Source organism: Coloeus monedula (assembly GCF_965178545.1).
Source record: "Coloeus monedula genome assembly, chromosome: 5".
NCBI lineage: Eukaryota > Metazoa > Chordata > Aves > Passeriformes > Corvidae > Coloeus > Coloeus monedula.
In genome coordinates, this window is record NC_138785.1 from 67,155,023 (window position 1) to 67,171,517 (window position 16,495).

Sequence of the window (16,495 nt, forward strand, 5' to 3'; positions counted from 1 at the left end):
CAGTCTCCGAATATAACCCCCCTTTGTTGGGGAGAAGTTGACTTGACTGAGCCGCATGATCAGAGTCAGGTGACAAAACTGGGCACAAAAGCGGAGGAGAATGAGCAGCTGGGTGAGGGCGTTAGCTGCTGATCTCGCCATTTGACAGGCTGTGTTACTCCTCAGGGAAAAATGAGTGCCTGGCCCTGTCCTCTGCTGTGGAGCTTAACCATGGTGTGTCTAACAGGTAAGTCCTCCCGAGACAAGGTTTCTCTTCCCTGCCTGGGCACGGGGGTGGGTAAAGCCATAATGGGATTGTGAGGGCCCTGGGCCTCACCGCCGGGGGGTGCGGCAGTGGGCAGGGCTGGGGGGAAGGCAGGAAGGAAATGAGTGTTGAAAGACAGGCAGTGTTGGAAGTGGGATGTGTACAGTAAATGCAAAAGTTTGCTTTTACAAGAAAAAAAGAAAAGAAGAAATAGAGCTGTATTACTCTGCATATTGAGGATTTGCAGAGGCTTTAGCTTAAACCCCAAGGAACAGGATGCCTGCTGGTAGGTTGGGAAAGATCAGCTCTGTAGCCTTCCCTGACATCCTCAAGGCTCTTGTTCATACCAAGGCGTCACATGCAAAATAACACATCCTTCAAGTTTCCCTGGAGATAGTTTGGGTGATTCACAGTGCTCCTTAAAAAAAAAAAAAAAAAAAAAAAGGCTCTAGAAAGCAAAATCACTGTTCCATGATATAGGCAGTGAAAGTGCAGGAGAGAAAATGGTTTGTCTGGTGAAGCTGATGTTGTTTGAGTATTGGTTTTTCACACCTGTGACTGACTGTAACTGGTAAAATACACAAACACTTTACTAGGTGGTCAAAACTATTTTTTTTTCAGTTGCTGACTTCTTTTTTTTCTCCAGAAATTGTTTAAATTATTAAGAAGTAGTGGCTACCAAAGGTTATTGATGGCTACTGAAGTTTTGCAAACAACTCTACTATTTTAGTAGCATGTTATGGAAAACTACTTTCCATTTTAAAAAATTCCTCTTAACAGCACCATCATTTGACATTAAAACAACCAACCAATGAAACCTATTCAACTAAAAAAACCCCGAAACAACAAAATGCATCCAGCTGTGGGCAGTCCAAGGTGTTGAAACCTCTGTGGTGTCTCTGGCTGGCAGAGCTGAGCTGTTGGGGACAGGAGGGAGTTGTGGGAGATCAGACTTTGTTCTCAGAGGTCTTTCTGAGAGGTTTTCCCAGGAGAATTTTACAGTGCCCTTGACTTACTGCTGGTGTTTACCTAAAGATTACTTTGATGGATCTCAGGACTGACTCAGTTTGTTGCCAGAGGTGAGGAAAGAGCAGCAGATTGGCTTCAGCCCTTAAGGCGGGGGAGTCAGATGAGAGGAATTGTGCATCTTGGTTCTGGGTGGAGGCATGGCCACAGTAGTGGTGTCCTATGTGGGCACTGTGGAGCTGCTTTCCCTGCCTTGGACCAATGCTGGCACCTCTGTCCCTTGGATTTGAGCCTGGGGCAAACCAGCATGTTACAAAATGATCACTATTAGGTTTGGTATCTCTGTTTTAGGGCTACAGCAAGGAATTGAGATTTAGCTCAGTTGGTCAGAACCCAGTGCTAATAATGCCAAGGTTGTGGGTTTGATCCACATATGGGCCGTTCACTTAAGAGCTGGAGTCCATGATCCTCTGGGTCCCTTCAACTTGGACTATTCTGTAAATTCTGTAAAATGTGGATAGTGGCCCAGATGGCTGGGTGCTCATCTGCTTTACTCAGTAGTTACACCTAGGTGGGTTTTGGCCCTTGGTGAGGCACAAAGCAGGCAGTGAACATCAGAAGAGAGCACTCCAGCAAACTGTCTCCATGTGATCACAACCTTATAAAGACTCTTTTATCCACTGTTCTGATCCTGGTGCAGAACTTGAACTGGAGCTGCCATCAGCTTGGTCTGCATGTTGATGTTCATCCCATGGTACTGCTGGGCACTGGCACCCACAGTGCCTGGCCTTGCATGGTGGGGACAAAATTGGAGAGAAATTAAAGGCTGGGGGCGAAGCAGGGCTGGGGAAAAGGGATGTGGGTCTGACACCTGACAGCTTGTGCTGTCACCCCTCTTGTCACCCTGCCCGTGTCCTTCCTCACCTGCCTCCTGCTGTCGGGCGTCAGCTGCACTCTTTGACCTCCTTGAAACCCATAAACCAGTTTCTTAGGACTCCTTTTGCTTTCCATGCCACTGGTCATGCATTAGCAGGGGGGTTAGCAGGTGTGTGCTGCTTGGGAGAGCATTTACACCCCAAAGTATCAGCTCCAGTTGCCTACTGGTGCTGTATAAGGTTGGGTGTTTTCAGAAGTTGCAGTAAGTGTTGAGTAAATCCCTGCCCTGAGTTCCTGAACCCAGCTGGTGACACAGCTGATGTGGCAGGAGCTGCCTATTTTGGTTTTGCTTTTCTTCCTTTGCTTAGTACCACACTGCTAAATTAACAATAACCTGCTGCTTTCCATGCTTAGTTCCATGGGTCTCTCCTCTGTTAGAAACTGGAGGACATTCCCCATGCCTATGCCAAGGGATGACTTCCATCAGCACATGATGTTCCAGTCCACCATGTGTCACAGCAAAACAACTTGAGTTGCAGTAATACTTCCTTTCTCTATGGATTTCAGCAATCCTCACTCTGAGGAGGGATTTCAGAATTAAAGCAAGTCTTGGCCTGCAGGTTCCCTTCTGGTTACTGGATGTACCACCAGAATAGCTTAAAAAAATCCTGAGCCCCTGACTTTTCTTGGCTGATCTGTTTAAGGGAGATAGGATAAAGCAGTCAGCTACTTGACAAGCATCTTAAATCAGATTGTCATGAGATCTGAGGCCACTAATTATGTTTTTTCTTCTCCTAGGTATTGCTTTAGGTCAGACAACCAGCACTGAAGCTTCCATTTCATCAACTCTAGCACCTCCCAGTGCAACCAGCACCGGGGTTCCCACTTTATCAACCCCAGCAGCCCCCAGTGCAACCAGCACTGAGGTCCCCATTGCATCCACCCCAGCAGCCCCCAGTGCAACCAGCACTGAGGTCCCCATTGCATCCACCCCAGCACCTCCCATTGCAACCAGCACTGAGGTTCCCATTGCATCCACCCCAGCACCTCCCATTGCAACCAGCACTGAGGTCCCCATTGCATCCACCCCAGCAGCCCCCAGTGCAACCAGCACTGAGGTCCCCATTGCATCCACCCCAGCAGCCCCCAGTGCAACCACTGCTGTGGCCTCTGCTCTCCCAGCGGCTCCTGCAACACTCTCAGCTGGACTGACACCAACCACTGCAAACCCTGCTGCATCCACAGCAGCTCCATCTGCTGATCCAAGCACAGAAACCCCTGCCCAGACTCTGCCCACTACCATGGGGACTGTCCCCACCTCTGGCAGCACGGCCGCCTCTCAAGCGTCTGCAGGACTGACGGCCACATCCAGCAGTGCCCCAGTGTCCCCTCCAGGAGTGACCACATCCCCTGGGGTCCCGTCGGCAGCTCCACTCCCCACCACCCCCCAGCCCTCCAACTGCAGCAGAGTGAATGTGACAGCCTGTGCCCGCTGCCCCCCAGGGACAGTCCCCAACCAAGGTAAGAGTCCCTGCTCCCGGCTTCTGTGTTAGAGGGAAAAGGGATTTGTCAGGGGAGGTGAAGCCAGCACTTGTTCTTGTGTTGGAAGCTTGGACAGGCAGCAGGAGAGGGAGTTAATTCATTTCACCCTTCTGAAATCAAAGACTTGGTCTTTCCTGGCCTCGTGTTGTGCTTTGGTCTTCCTGAGGCTTCCCCCATGGGGTTACAGAGCAGTGGGATTGTGGCACAAAGTGTTCACACAAGTGAAGTTTGATATTTTTGGCAGAAGAACATCATTTTGGGGTCCAGGGCCAAATACAAGGTCAATTTCCAGCTGTCTCGAATGTTTGAAAGAGAATCTCTGCTGTAGAGACAGCCTTTCCCCGTGGCCTTGAGAAAACACTTGATCAACCTCTGTTGTGGTCAGCAGTGCATAGTATCACCTTTCCCAGAAGTCATTTATGTTGTAACATGGTTGGATTTTGATTTCAAACACCACCACCCCATCCCACAAAAAAAAAACTCAGAAAAAGAAAATAATTCTCCAAAATACAAGCCATGTACTTTTTGCTTTTTCCCTGCACTACAGGGCACTTTAAAAAAGGGGACTAAGCAGCTCTGATGCTTTAGGGTGAATCTGCAGAGAACAGGAGTTAACTCCCACCTTCCTTGTGTACAGGATCTTCTTTTACAGGGCCTTTTCCTCTTGCCTGTGTTGGTGATGCAGCTGCCAGGACTGTCTTGGGCAAGCAGGGGGATGGCAGGTCTGATGTGTGCGGCTGCAGTAAATCCCACCCAATTTTTCTGTGTGGCTGGGATTGGTTTTGTGGAGCAGAGAGGGGTAGAACTTTCCTGCTGGGAATGCCATGGTACCTGTGCTCAAACAAAAGCTGTTGATACTTAAGGTAGATCCTCGACTCTGGGGCTTTACACATCAGTTCTGCTTCCTACAAGCTTAAATTATCCGTAATCTAAAGAAGCATATTGGGTTTTTTGGAGGGGTTTTTTGGGGATTTTTCTTTTGGTCTCTCTTTTTTTTTTTTTTTTTGGCATTGGAGGGAAAACAAGGAAAATTTTCCTGGCCCCTCAAATTAAAGATGGAAAAAGCAGTCAGCTTAATTACTGGAGATTCACACTAATAGACTTGACTCCTTAGATTACCTTATGGCTGTTCTGCAGCTTGCTAACTGTGGACAGCACCATAATTAGCATGAACATTGCAGTTTCTGCCCTTTATGTGTGCCTTGCCAGAGGAACTGCATCCTAAAGCTTCTGCCTTTGTGGCAGTGACCTGTCCCAGCAGACACAGGGGTTTCAGTCAAGTCTTGCAATCCTGATCCTGACTTTTTGTTCCAATTTAGGCACCTTGAGCTGCTCGTGCTGCATGGGGGGCTTGTGCACAGACCCCAGTGCCTGCACACCCTGCCCACCAGGCCACTACCAGCCCCAAAGTGGGCAACCATCCTGCCTGCCCTGCCCACAGGGGTATTACACCAGGTGAGTGACTGAGCTCCTGGGCATGGGGACTGGATGCTATTCCACAAACACTTCCCAGCCAGAAAAATCTCTTCCTTTGGGCTGTAGGAAAAGTGCTGCAAGGGTTGTTTCCCAGAGGCTAAATTCTCCTTCTCAGGAAACCTTGGTGTGGATATCCTTGTGCTGAGGACTGCCCCTCTGTGGGCTTCCCTTTTTTACCCCCATGTCTTTTGTCTGCACTGAGGGAACGTGTTGTTTTGTGATGGGGAGACTCTTGGGAGTGAGGTGTGTGTTCATCTCTTCAGCTTTTCTCTAGGATATGTCTGTCCAACAGGCTCCGTCTCTCTGCTTTGCCCAATTACTTTCTCACTCCCTGTTTTCTTGCCCCCAAGGGATCTCATTATATTTAAGTCAGTGGCATCTAAAGCAATACCCTCAGCTGATAGAGTGTGGAAAATCTGACAAGACATCCCAGCCAGGAGCCCAGTCTTGCAATTCCACCAGGCTGTCTCATCCAGGGATGCTGTACAAGTGTCCTCTGGCTGCAGGGACATGTGGATGTGCTGCACTCTCCATTTCCATTGGATTTTCCCTTGCTGTATCCACGTCTGCAAACAGTGGGCTGTGTCCTTTGTGGGGTGGCAAGAGCCTCCCAGGACTGTGTCCATTGCAGAACAGCTCCATTTGGGTCAGTCCTGGGGAATGGGAACAAAATCTGGCTGTAGGAAGGATGATCTGACTGTGCAGTTTGTTTGCAGCCGCTCCTGAGTTTGAGGTGCCAGCAGGATCTTTCTCTGTGCTCTCCCCTTGAAGTTTGTGCTGTGAGGACCTGCCTTAAAAATATACCCCAAATTGCTTTAAAAAGACAATCAGGAGCAGCCTCCAGGGCACACACAGCTGCTGCTATTGGGATGTGGAAGAGGGCCAGGGACCAGAGGGAGTCAGGCAGCAGCGCTGGGTCGGTGTGTGCCAAAGCAGGGACCAGAAGTGGGGGGTCTGGAAGGGACCTGGGGGTGCAGTGTGTGCATGGCCATCTCCTGGTGGCTGCCTGGGCCTCAGGGCTTCGAAGGGACCATTTAACACTTCTGTGGTATTTGGAGAATTTGGCCTCCCTGCAGTTTAGAGCAGCTCTGGCTGGTTCAGGCCCTGTGTTGGTTTGTTTTCAGCAAAGCATTTGCTCTGTTTCCAACTGATTTTTGGGGTTTTTTTTTTGTTTTTTTTTTTTTTTTTTCTGCAAATCTCACTCAGCCCTGGAGTTTCTGAAAGGAATGAAAGAGCATGTCCTTGTTTTCCTCCAAAGCATCTCTGAGTATGTTATCAAATTCTTAAACCCACATACTTGTTGAGGGGGATTTGGCTCTGTTAGTGATGAATGTAAAAGCTTCCTCTTTTCCTGCCTTTCTCTCCTTTCCTCCCCCTCCTCCTGGAGGTCTGACATACTGCCTCCCTTTTCCCACTATGCTATTTAAGGTCAGGGCTCTCACACATCACTGTCTGTGGTTTAGGTCCTTTTTTCAGCTCCTTCTTCCCAACAATGGAGCAGCTCCTTCTGAAATCGCTGATGGATGCTGAACAGCAAACACCTTCCCTATTCCATTTTCAAGAGTGGATTTAAGAGTCTGACTTTAAGCCAAGGGTTTTAAGCCTGGCCACAATGCATTTTCAAGACCTTCAGTTCAGATGGTCCCTTTCCATATAGCCCACAGGCACAGGGCATCTGTAATGTTAATAATACAGAAAACTTTAGCTTTTTAGTGGACCTTTTACATTCAGGTGAGTTCAAACTGATCACCTGAACTCCTTCTTTGTAATTGTTCTATTTCTAGACTTGTCAGTGTCATGCTCTGCTCTCTCTTCTCCAAGTGGATAGAGGCTTGGGTAACCTAAAACCACGTTCCACTCTGCTCCCTTCCCTCCCAGCTTCCCAAGAAGCACCGTGTGCCTTCCCTGCCCGCCTGGACATTTTGCTAATGAGCCTGGGGCTGCAGCCTGCAGAGCCTGTGAGCGAGGTAGGCTTCAGCCTGTGTTCAACCCAAATGCATTTTCATCATGTGATGCTTTTTCCCAGGGCCAGATGCAATTACCGGGAAACTTAAAGGCACTGAAGGGTAAACAGGCTAAAAATAGCCCAGCAGATCTCTTCCCTATTCTGTTGTTATTAAAATGAAGAGAGCATATCTCAGCCATGCTTGTTTTTGCAACAAGTTAATGCTAATACTGCAGTGAAAGTCAGGAAAAAAGGTTTATGAAATTCAGTTTTAGCACAAGGGGGAAGCGTTGTCAGGAAAATAAAATATTCTCTATTTCTGATTGCAAAAATGAGTCTAAACCATCCTGGTTTTCATTTAGGCAGTCTTCTGCAGTCTGAATATTAAGTGTAATACTCTCCTTAATTTCCACACATTAAAACTGGGGTTTCAGGGAGCTGCATTGCACCTGGCTAATGCCACTCAAGCCTGGTACAATGTGTTTGCAGACGGGTAACAGCATGTGCAGAACAGAACAGCTCTTACTTATGCAAAAACCTAATTAACACATGCAGTGCAGCAGCTCCTCTGCACCCAAATGGGGTCCTGCTTGAACATGCACAACTGTTCCTTTGAAAATCCGCCCACCGAGCTGCCGGGCTGAACCCAAACCGTGGCTGTCACTTGCTGAGTTTGGGAGGAACAAAATCCGGCTGGTGACAGCAATGGGGTCTGTCACTCCCTTTACTGAGCAGATTTGAACACTCTGTCAGACAACAGGAGTCTGTGGAGGTGGCCCCTAAGTCCTGCAAGTATAAATGTACAAAGTTCCTTTTTCCTTGCAGGGAGAGGGGAGGTGGGTTTGGCTTCACCCTGCTATGCCTGCCTGGTGCAAATCTAGGTTTGAGGCAGATCTTACCCACACCACGTCCAGCTCCTCTCTGAACCTTACCTCTGTCCCATGTGGGCAGTGACCATGTTGTGCATCATCAGGCACCTTCCAAACCCACCTGAATTCCCAAGTGCTGCTCTCAGCTTTCCCATTGGTGTGGTGGGACTCACAGGTTGGGTCCTGCTGGCCCCTGCCCACACCCTGGGTGCTTTGGGGAACTTCACTCTTTGCTGTGCTTTGGGAAGGGTCTGTACATGTCCTCCTGCCTGTCCTGGTCCTTGTGGTGCAGGGAGGGAGGGTTTGCTGCACCAGCAGAGCCATCCTGGCTGGTGGGTCTTGTGTTCTTCCTTTTGCAGGGAAGAAGATGCACCCCAGACTTCCTGGGGTGGGAGAAGGCCTGGAAGGGCTGAGGTGACCAGAGGGGTTTCCCCTGGCCAGAGACCTGCTCCAGCTGAGTAACTTGGAAGTTGGCACTGGGATCACCCATTCCAGCTTCATTCCAGCTCAGCCTGTGGTGCTGGGAAGGGTGACAGGTGTCTCCTTGGTGTGGTTTTGAGTGATGTGAGATGTGACACCAGGGGAACCTGCCTGAGCCCTCCATGCAGGCTCAACATGGCAGAGGGCAGCAGGGAACTTTCATTGCTCTTTCAGAGCTTTTGACAAATATAAACCCAAATATCCTAAATTAACCCCTGAAATGCCACCTGAAGCGTGTTGTGGGGAGTTGTTTGGTTGCTTGTAAAATGGACATGAGCAAATACACAACAATGTGGGGCAGAGATGTGGAGGCGAGATCCTGAAACCTTACTCTTCTCTTTTTCAGGCTATTTTAGCTCCAAGCAAAATGCAGCTTTTTGTTTGCCTTGCCAGCCAGGATCATTTTGCAAGTAAGGAGCCTCCTGGGGTGCTGGATCTCAGGTGGATAGGGAGGGAGGTGTTTCTTTTAGCCACTGAGCTGGAACCACCAGTGTAGTGCCCAAAGACAAGTCACCTGCCATTTCAGCTGTAGGGACTGGTGCTGTCCTCGGTGAGAGAGGGATGGTACGATGAGGGGAGGATCCTGGCTGGATGTGGAGGGACCCTGGGATGAGGTGGCAGAGCATCAGCTCACAACCCACCTCCCCCATTCCTGCATTCCAGAGGTGCTGGTGGTACCTCACAATGGCCCCTGACCTGCTGTGTTAGGGATTCCTGCACAGAGGTTGGGGTGTTCATGTCCAAAGTGAACTGGCACATGGATACTCACCTTCCTTCCTCGAGCTCCTTTGTCCCATGTTATGCAGCAGATCTCTGCTGAACCCTGGTGAAATGGCCACAGGACTGGACCCTGGGCTTACCTGGCTGTATCGCAGGTCCAGCCCAGTTCTAACCAGTTCCAGCCAAGTTTGCTAAGGCACGGTGAGTTCATACAAGTTTCATACAAATAAGTGACCAAAGGCAGGACAGAAATGCCACCATGTGCCCAGCCCTAATTTGATGTGTTGGATGGGCCAGGCTGGATGGGGCTTTGAGCAACCTGGTCAAGTGTCCCTGACCATGGCATGGGGGTTGGAATGAGATGCTCTTTAAGGTCCCTTCCAACCCAAACCTTTCTGTGATTCTGTGTGAGAAACTGCACTGGAGACACACCGACAAAATGGCAAAACTTCCTGGTTGGTGTGGTTGACCTTGGAGACTCTAGCTTGCAAGAGCTGGCTTGATGGGCTGGGCTGGTCTTGGAAGTGCTCATCCTACAGCGTGTCCTGCCTGCTCTCCCCTCGCAGCACCACCAGCTGCTCGGCCTGCCTGCCCTGCCCCGGGGGGCAAGAGGCTCCTCGGGAGGCGTCGGAGGGGTGCGAGTCCTGCCCGCCAGGTAACTGCAGCCGGGAGGGGAGGCTGTGCCCAGCTGGGATCACACAGCTCCAGCTCCAGAGGCTCATTCCAGACTTGTCCCACTCGACCCAGAGGCTGCAGGTCCCCTGCAGAGCAGAGCTGTGCCCTGGCCGTGAGGGATAGTGCTGGGGTGCTTTGACTGGGTGCTGGTGGAGGCTGTGCTTGTGCCAGACCTTCCTGCCAGGCTGGTTAATGGCCAGTTAATGGAGGTGTGCTGGTCCCTGGCATGCCAGGGAGCCCAAATCCACAGCTGGGTAACAGTTCCAGCAGAAAGCATCTTCACTGGTGGTGGTGGCTTTGCTGAGAAGCACAGCCTTGCTGTCGGAGATGGGGATGCTCTGCAGGGGCGGCCTGGAGCAAGGGGACACAGGGAGGGGATGTGAGGGACATGGCCCTGCTCCTTCCTGTGCTGTCTGGAACAACACCGGGCTGCAGCAGGTGAGCCAGCAGGAGCTGGGCAGAGCTCAGGCAGAGCACTCCAGCCACCCCCATGGCAGTGGCCAGCCTTCAGTCTGGACACAGCACCAGGGGCTTCTCGCAGCCAAGCTCCATTTTAAACATGCAGGAAAGCATTTACCACTTTGAGACTTGGAACTTCTGTGACCTGTCTCTCCCACAAAGCTTGGGAAACTGAGCTGTGCTTTGAAGTCTGCTCAGCAAGTTTCAAACAGCTGGAAAAAGTGTTTGAATCCAGAATTGGAGAGGATGAAACACCGCTGACCTCCAGCTCCCATTTTCCCTCTATATTAAAGAGCTCACTACTACACCCCTCTCCCCCGTACTCCTACTCACACTACTCTGTTTGCCAAGGTCTGACCCCAAATATTCTTTAGTCCCTCTGTCCCTGTTGGTTCTGCTCTGACCCTTTGCCACCAAACCAGGACCAAAGTCCAGGCTGAGCTTTTGTTATGCACATGAGCACTTAATGCTCTTTCTCCCTGTGGCTTTGAAAGTTGATTCATCCATTTGCAAATACAAAGGGCCTGGGATCTAGTCTCAGACCTTAATTTTGTGCTTATTTGCTATTTAGGTACATTCAAAGGTCTCAGTGACAACAGGTGCAAGGCCTGCAGGACAGGAGAGTACCAATTACAACGGGGCAAGGAGAGCTGTGACCTGTGCCCAGAAAACCACTACTGCCCTGTGAGTCCCCATCAGCTGGGGGCAGCCTGTGTTAACCAGAGCTGTCCCATGACAAGGGAAATACACTTCAATTAACACTTTTTTTTTTTTTTTTTTTTGTAATCTGAGCTTCTTTTCTTTCAGAGACAGGGCTCTGATGCAGGGAGATGGTTAAAGCTATGACTCCAGGAGTGTGGCTTTGTGCCTGGAGCTGCCTGCTCTGGCTGGGCCATGAGGGGATGGTGTGTGCATTAACGAGGGGGTTTGATGTATGGACTTGCTGTGTAATGACACCTTCTGCTCTTCCCCATACTCTAACACTGCAGGAGCAGACAAGGCTGAATTTAATAATGGCAGATTCATTTAAAAATTTTTTTACCCCCAATGCTTAAGTGTCACCTCCCTTTGCCCTGGTTTACCTTCTGCAGTTTATTTGTGCTGAGTTACTTCTTCTCTTGGGCAGAGCCCAGATGTGAACCCCATCAAGTGCCCTCCTGATGCCTTCTGCCCCAGGGGCAGTGTGGAGCCCACCTACTGCATGGAGCTCTTCCTGTACAAGGTGGGGGACTCCTGCCAGCTGACCCCTGCCATGATCATTGTCCTGGCCACCTTCTCAGCAGGTGAGTCTGGGTCCTCTCTGTCCTCTGGTAAAACCAGACACCCCTCCACAGTTAAACCAAGCATTCTCTGGGGGGTGTATTTTGTGTTTCTGGAAAACTGGATTTCTAATGAAAGTCCTTCTGGCTGCTTTCAATGCCAGTGATAGTCCTTTCCCTTGCTCTGAAGGAAGGTGGCACAGTGCTGAATGCTTGTTTGTCCCTGGGAAGCAGGGGTGTATATGGACCCTCGGTGTATATGGGATTCCTTGGCCACACAAAAGTAGGAAAAATGTCCTTTTGGTATGAGACTTCATTTCCTGAAAGCATTCCTGCCTTAAGTCATGCCACAGCATCCAGCAGGATGGGGAGCTGCTGGCTTATGCAGCGGTGGTTGTATTGATGCCATAATGTACCTTGTAACCCACAGAATGAAAGACAGCCTGAAGCTGCTGAGTGTGGGGAGCATCCCTCCAGATGCCACCTGCTGTAAATTAGCTCACTAGGGCAAGCTAACGAGTGGATGAGCTTTTCAACTGGGAAGCTGTGCCATGAATAATCGTTCCAAAACAATGAATATGCATTTTTGGTCTCAGAAAAGGGATAAATAGTTCTCTTGTTTTTAATCCAAGTTGGGGGGAGGTTTAATCAGAGAGTTATGATGAAAATGAGCAACTATTACTGCTATGGATTGCAAAAAGGGCAGATGAGGAAGCTGGGAGGAGGAAGTTGTATCCTGTGCCCAGAGAGATGAAGAGAAATCCCTAAGTGCCACTTACACTACCAGAGATGAAAATCCTGTATCAAGAGAGCCAAGTCATAGAGATGACTAAGCCATCAGAAGATAAAGAATATCCAATAAGCCTCATATTCATGGTTTCTGTGTTTCAAGTGTATTTTATGTACCTTCTGACGACCCGTTCTCCACTTGGCTTGCTGTTGTTAAAAAGAGAGAGAGGAGAGATTAAATGCATGTGTTACACTCCACAGTGAACAAGACACACACGTAGCAAAGCTGCTTCTCCAACAAGAAAGCAGGGTTCTCATCACACTCCTCTCTTGGCAGCTGAGGAGGGGACTCCACGGGTGCATGGAGAGACAAGGGCAGCAGGGTCTGGAGGAGCTCTAGCAGCACTGCCTGACTGCTGTCTCCATGGGGCTGCTATGCCTGGTGGGAGCAGATGAGGGTTGTTCTCACAAGCTGTGGCTTGGAGCCATGAGAAAGCTCCTCCACTGACCCCTATCCCCTCACACCAGGCTGTTGTCCAAAAATCTGCCAAAACAGATGCCATCTGAAGCGAGTATTAATTTGAAAAAGTAGATTAAACTGAAGTATATGAAAAGACTGTCCAGAGAAGGACAATGGCCCATTAACCAGCATTTGTGATAAACAAGTCCGAGGGTCAGGGAACAGCGTTCCTGCCTCTCCCAGAGCTTGCTGCAAAGAGGGAGAAAGGAAACAGCCCACACAGGAACATGCGAGTATTTCACGGCTGGGCTCACAGATCAAGTGTTTACCATGAGACTGTCTGCTCACACAACCGAAATTTGGGCGTATTTGTCTGGCCATATTGCATCACAGCGACAGATTTGTGCTCTTCTGTTCATATCAATTTTCTCTGATGATGCTTCTGCCAGAAACAAACGAACAGAATGTCGCAGTACTTGAGATTTGCCAATTACTTCCATGTCTATGCCCAATCCAAAAGTAATTTTTCCTGACAGCCCTGATCTCAGTCTAGACTCAATCTAGGTTAGTTGCTTCTTGTGCTGTGTGAGTGCTGCACAGACCAAACTAATTTCTCAGCAAGATCCTTTTGGTGGGGTCTGCAGTGGATAAGATGCCAAGTGGGAAATAGTTCCAGAAAGCAGAGAGTAAATGGGAGTAGGAAAACAAGTTACTGAATTACTTCATTAAAAGTTGTCGTTATTCCTTGCAGCTTCCAGAGTTAAGCTGAAATGCTGAAGTTAAATGTTATTACTGTTCGTGAAACCTTTTTTTTTTTTCTCCTTTTCTTTTGGGGGGACAGAGTATGTAGGAGAAAATACCCTTTATTTTACCAGAAGAGGATACCTGAGTTGAGAAGCCTTGGAGCAAACATCACCTGGCACTTTACCTTCCCATCTGTGAATAACTACCATTCCTTTCTTTCCAGGTGCAATCCTTGTTGTCTTTCTAATAATTCTGAGGAGGCGGCAAGAGCATGGCAAGAAATCCTTGAAGTCCCTGTTGCTGCCCCGGGGCTCGGGAGGACACACCACATACGGGGGCACGGAGGACACAGAGCCAGTCTATGCTGGCTGGTAGCACAGGCCATGACCAGCAGCCACCGGCCTCTCTTTCCCCTGGGGCAACACAGATGTGGAACTGGGCAAGATGTTTAACCACGAGCAACCTATTTCTGTATAGCTAAAATCAGTGCTGGGAAATAAAACTCAAGTTTTTAGCTGTGGCTACATGTGCAAACCAGCCCAGCTCCCTGCTCTGCTGCACTGGGCTGACAGACAAGGTCTTCCCCCTTCCAATTTCTGGCGTCTTTCACAAGTAAATACTTTTCTCCTTTCTTCAGGACATTCCCACACAGGTGCTGTGTAAACCCAGCCCAGCCAGCTGTGACCCTTTGTGTCAGTGCTATGCTTCACCAGCTCTCCACTGCCAGTAAAAACAGAATCTCTGTCAAAAGATCCACGATTTTAAATGACTGCACAGAGGTGGGAGCAGGTGTTACTTCTCACTTTAGTCTTGCAGCAGCAGAGGTAGCTGAAGTGACCCATCTGGGGGGGGGGTTAGGTGATTCTTGCCCGCAGCTGCTCATTCTCTCCCCAGGGAAGGTTTTAAAAGTGTTTAAAAAAATTTATAAATGTATCAGTTCTCTGATCTCTCTCAACTGTATCACGCAAATAACTGGGTGGAAGAGTGGCACATCAGCCACTGTGGTCAGACAGGGTGCCCAGAGAGGCTGTGGCTGCCTCGTGCCTGGAAATGTTCAAGGCGATGTTGGACAGGGCTTGGAGCAACCTGGTCCAGAGGAAGGTGTCCCTGCCCATGGCAGCAGGTTGGAAGTGGATGGTCTTTAAGGTCCCTTCCAACCCAAACCATTCTGTGACTCTAATCTGGATCAGCAGCAACAGGGATGGTACCTACAACCCAGCACCCAGCATGGACAGAGCTCCCTGCAGTCTCTCCCTCTGTGTATTTAGGAGAGATGAAATTTCTCAGCTGGCCCAAGGCTGTGGTTTTCCTGGGAGCAGCAGAGGGACACAATCCTGATGCACAGTCCCAGGTGACCTCAGCAGAATCGTAAGCCACCAGAATCAAAGCAGGTCTCTGAAATGCTTTTTGAAAAAATGTAGCTGCTGTCACAGGTGGGAGACTTCACAAGTGAAGCCAAACCAGACCCAAAAAAAACCTATCTGACAAAGCCAAACAGTAAAATTCAGACCTGACCAAGGAGGACCAGCACTTGTGACAGCAGAAGGACCCCGAGGGAGCGGTGCTGGCTGGGCTGGGTAGCTCCAGCTCCGTGTCACTAAAGCCTGTAAAATGATGAGCAACAGAGAGCAGCACTGGAAAAACTGGACTGCAAGAAACGTCAGCATTTCTGTGATAAGCAACAGTGTGAAAACAAGCCAAAGCACAATCATTATCACCTCCATGGAAGTGTAAAACAGTATTTCCAGGGTGTCTCTTAGGAAGGCCTGGAGTGTAAGTTTTCCCTGAGAGAACAAAGCCCTGTTCCCTTGCTGCCAAACTATGCTTGCTTAGTATGTAACAATTTAACTTTTTTCTTTAAAGAAAAAAAATAGTGCCAAAATAAGCATATAGAGCTGTTTTACAAAAGAGACTTAGCAACTCCTTAAATAACTAGGAATAGAATTCAACATTTAATAAGACATTGACGTTTCTCAAGCAGTCAGACATGGAATAATGAGACTCAACAACGTGGAAAAATCCCATTAATACGTCTTTCAAGATATTTTGCTTTTCCAAGTAATTAATATAAAAAACCTCCTAAAACCTGACCATGAACACAAAGCTATTGAACAAAACAGACATTTACTTTGATTATTTTCCTAGGTTGTATGAAAATACATCTAACATATTCATCTGAAAATTGTTTCCATGATTGCTCATGTGATAAAAGAACAACAAATTCTGAAATTGGCTGTCATGTATCAGCTTTTTGCTGGAAAAGGAAAGACATTTTGCTACTTTGACGGGCAAGACACAAAGAACATCATTTAAGGCCACATAATATGCTACAGTTAGATGTTGTTTAGATTAATTTATAACAGAAAATCCTTCAAGTTGCCAAATGCTAAAAAGTATTAAGTTGCATCATGAGAAAGCTCAAGTCTTAAGGATTGTTTTACCTTGTATTTCAACAGTGGGAAAATGAAAACAATGTCATAACTTTTCTTTGTCTTCTTTTTAAAACGAAACTTTAGCCTGGTTTCCCAGGCTGCAGAGTAAGGTACAGAAGCCTTCATTACAGTGCACCTAAACCCCACCTGTCCTGGTACAGAAACCAGAACTCTCCCAGATCACCACCTGAGTGCCTGAGCTGAGCTCACAGGGTTACATGGCCAGTACGTAGCAAGGGAGAATATGATCCACATTCCTTCTCAAGATCAGTCTACAGGACGTGCCCAGCAGAAGGAATGAATTTCTAGGAACTCACAAATGAAGTCCCGGTCTGCAGTCTCAGGGATGCAGAACTCCGTGGGCCCAGAGAGTGGAGCAGTAAAGAGCAGGGAGAGGTAGAAGGAAGCAGAAGGTCAAACAGCCCCTGGCTCAGATCTGTTTGTGTGGACATGAAGAGTCTCTCTGTCCCCACAGGCAGACACAAGGGGTGGCTGTCCTGCATCCTGCCGTGCTGAATGTGCTTGTGAGCCCCCGCAGAGGGGGCAGGGAGCTGTGGGCTCCGTGCCCCATCCCAAACCCCCATGGGTGCTGTCACTGCAGCAGTGCCTGTCAGTAACT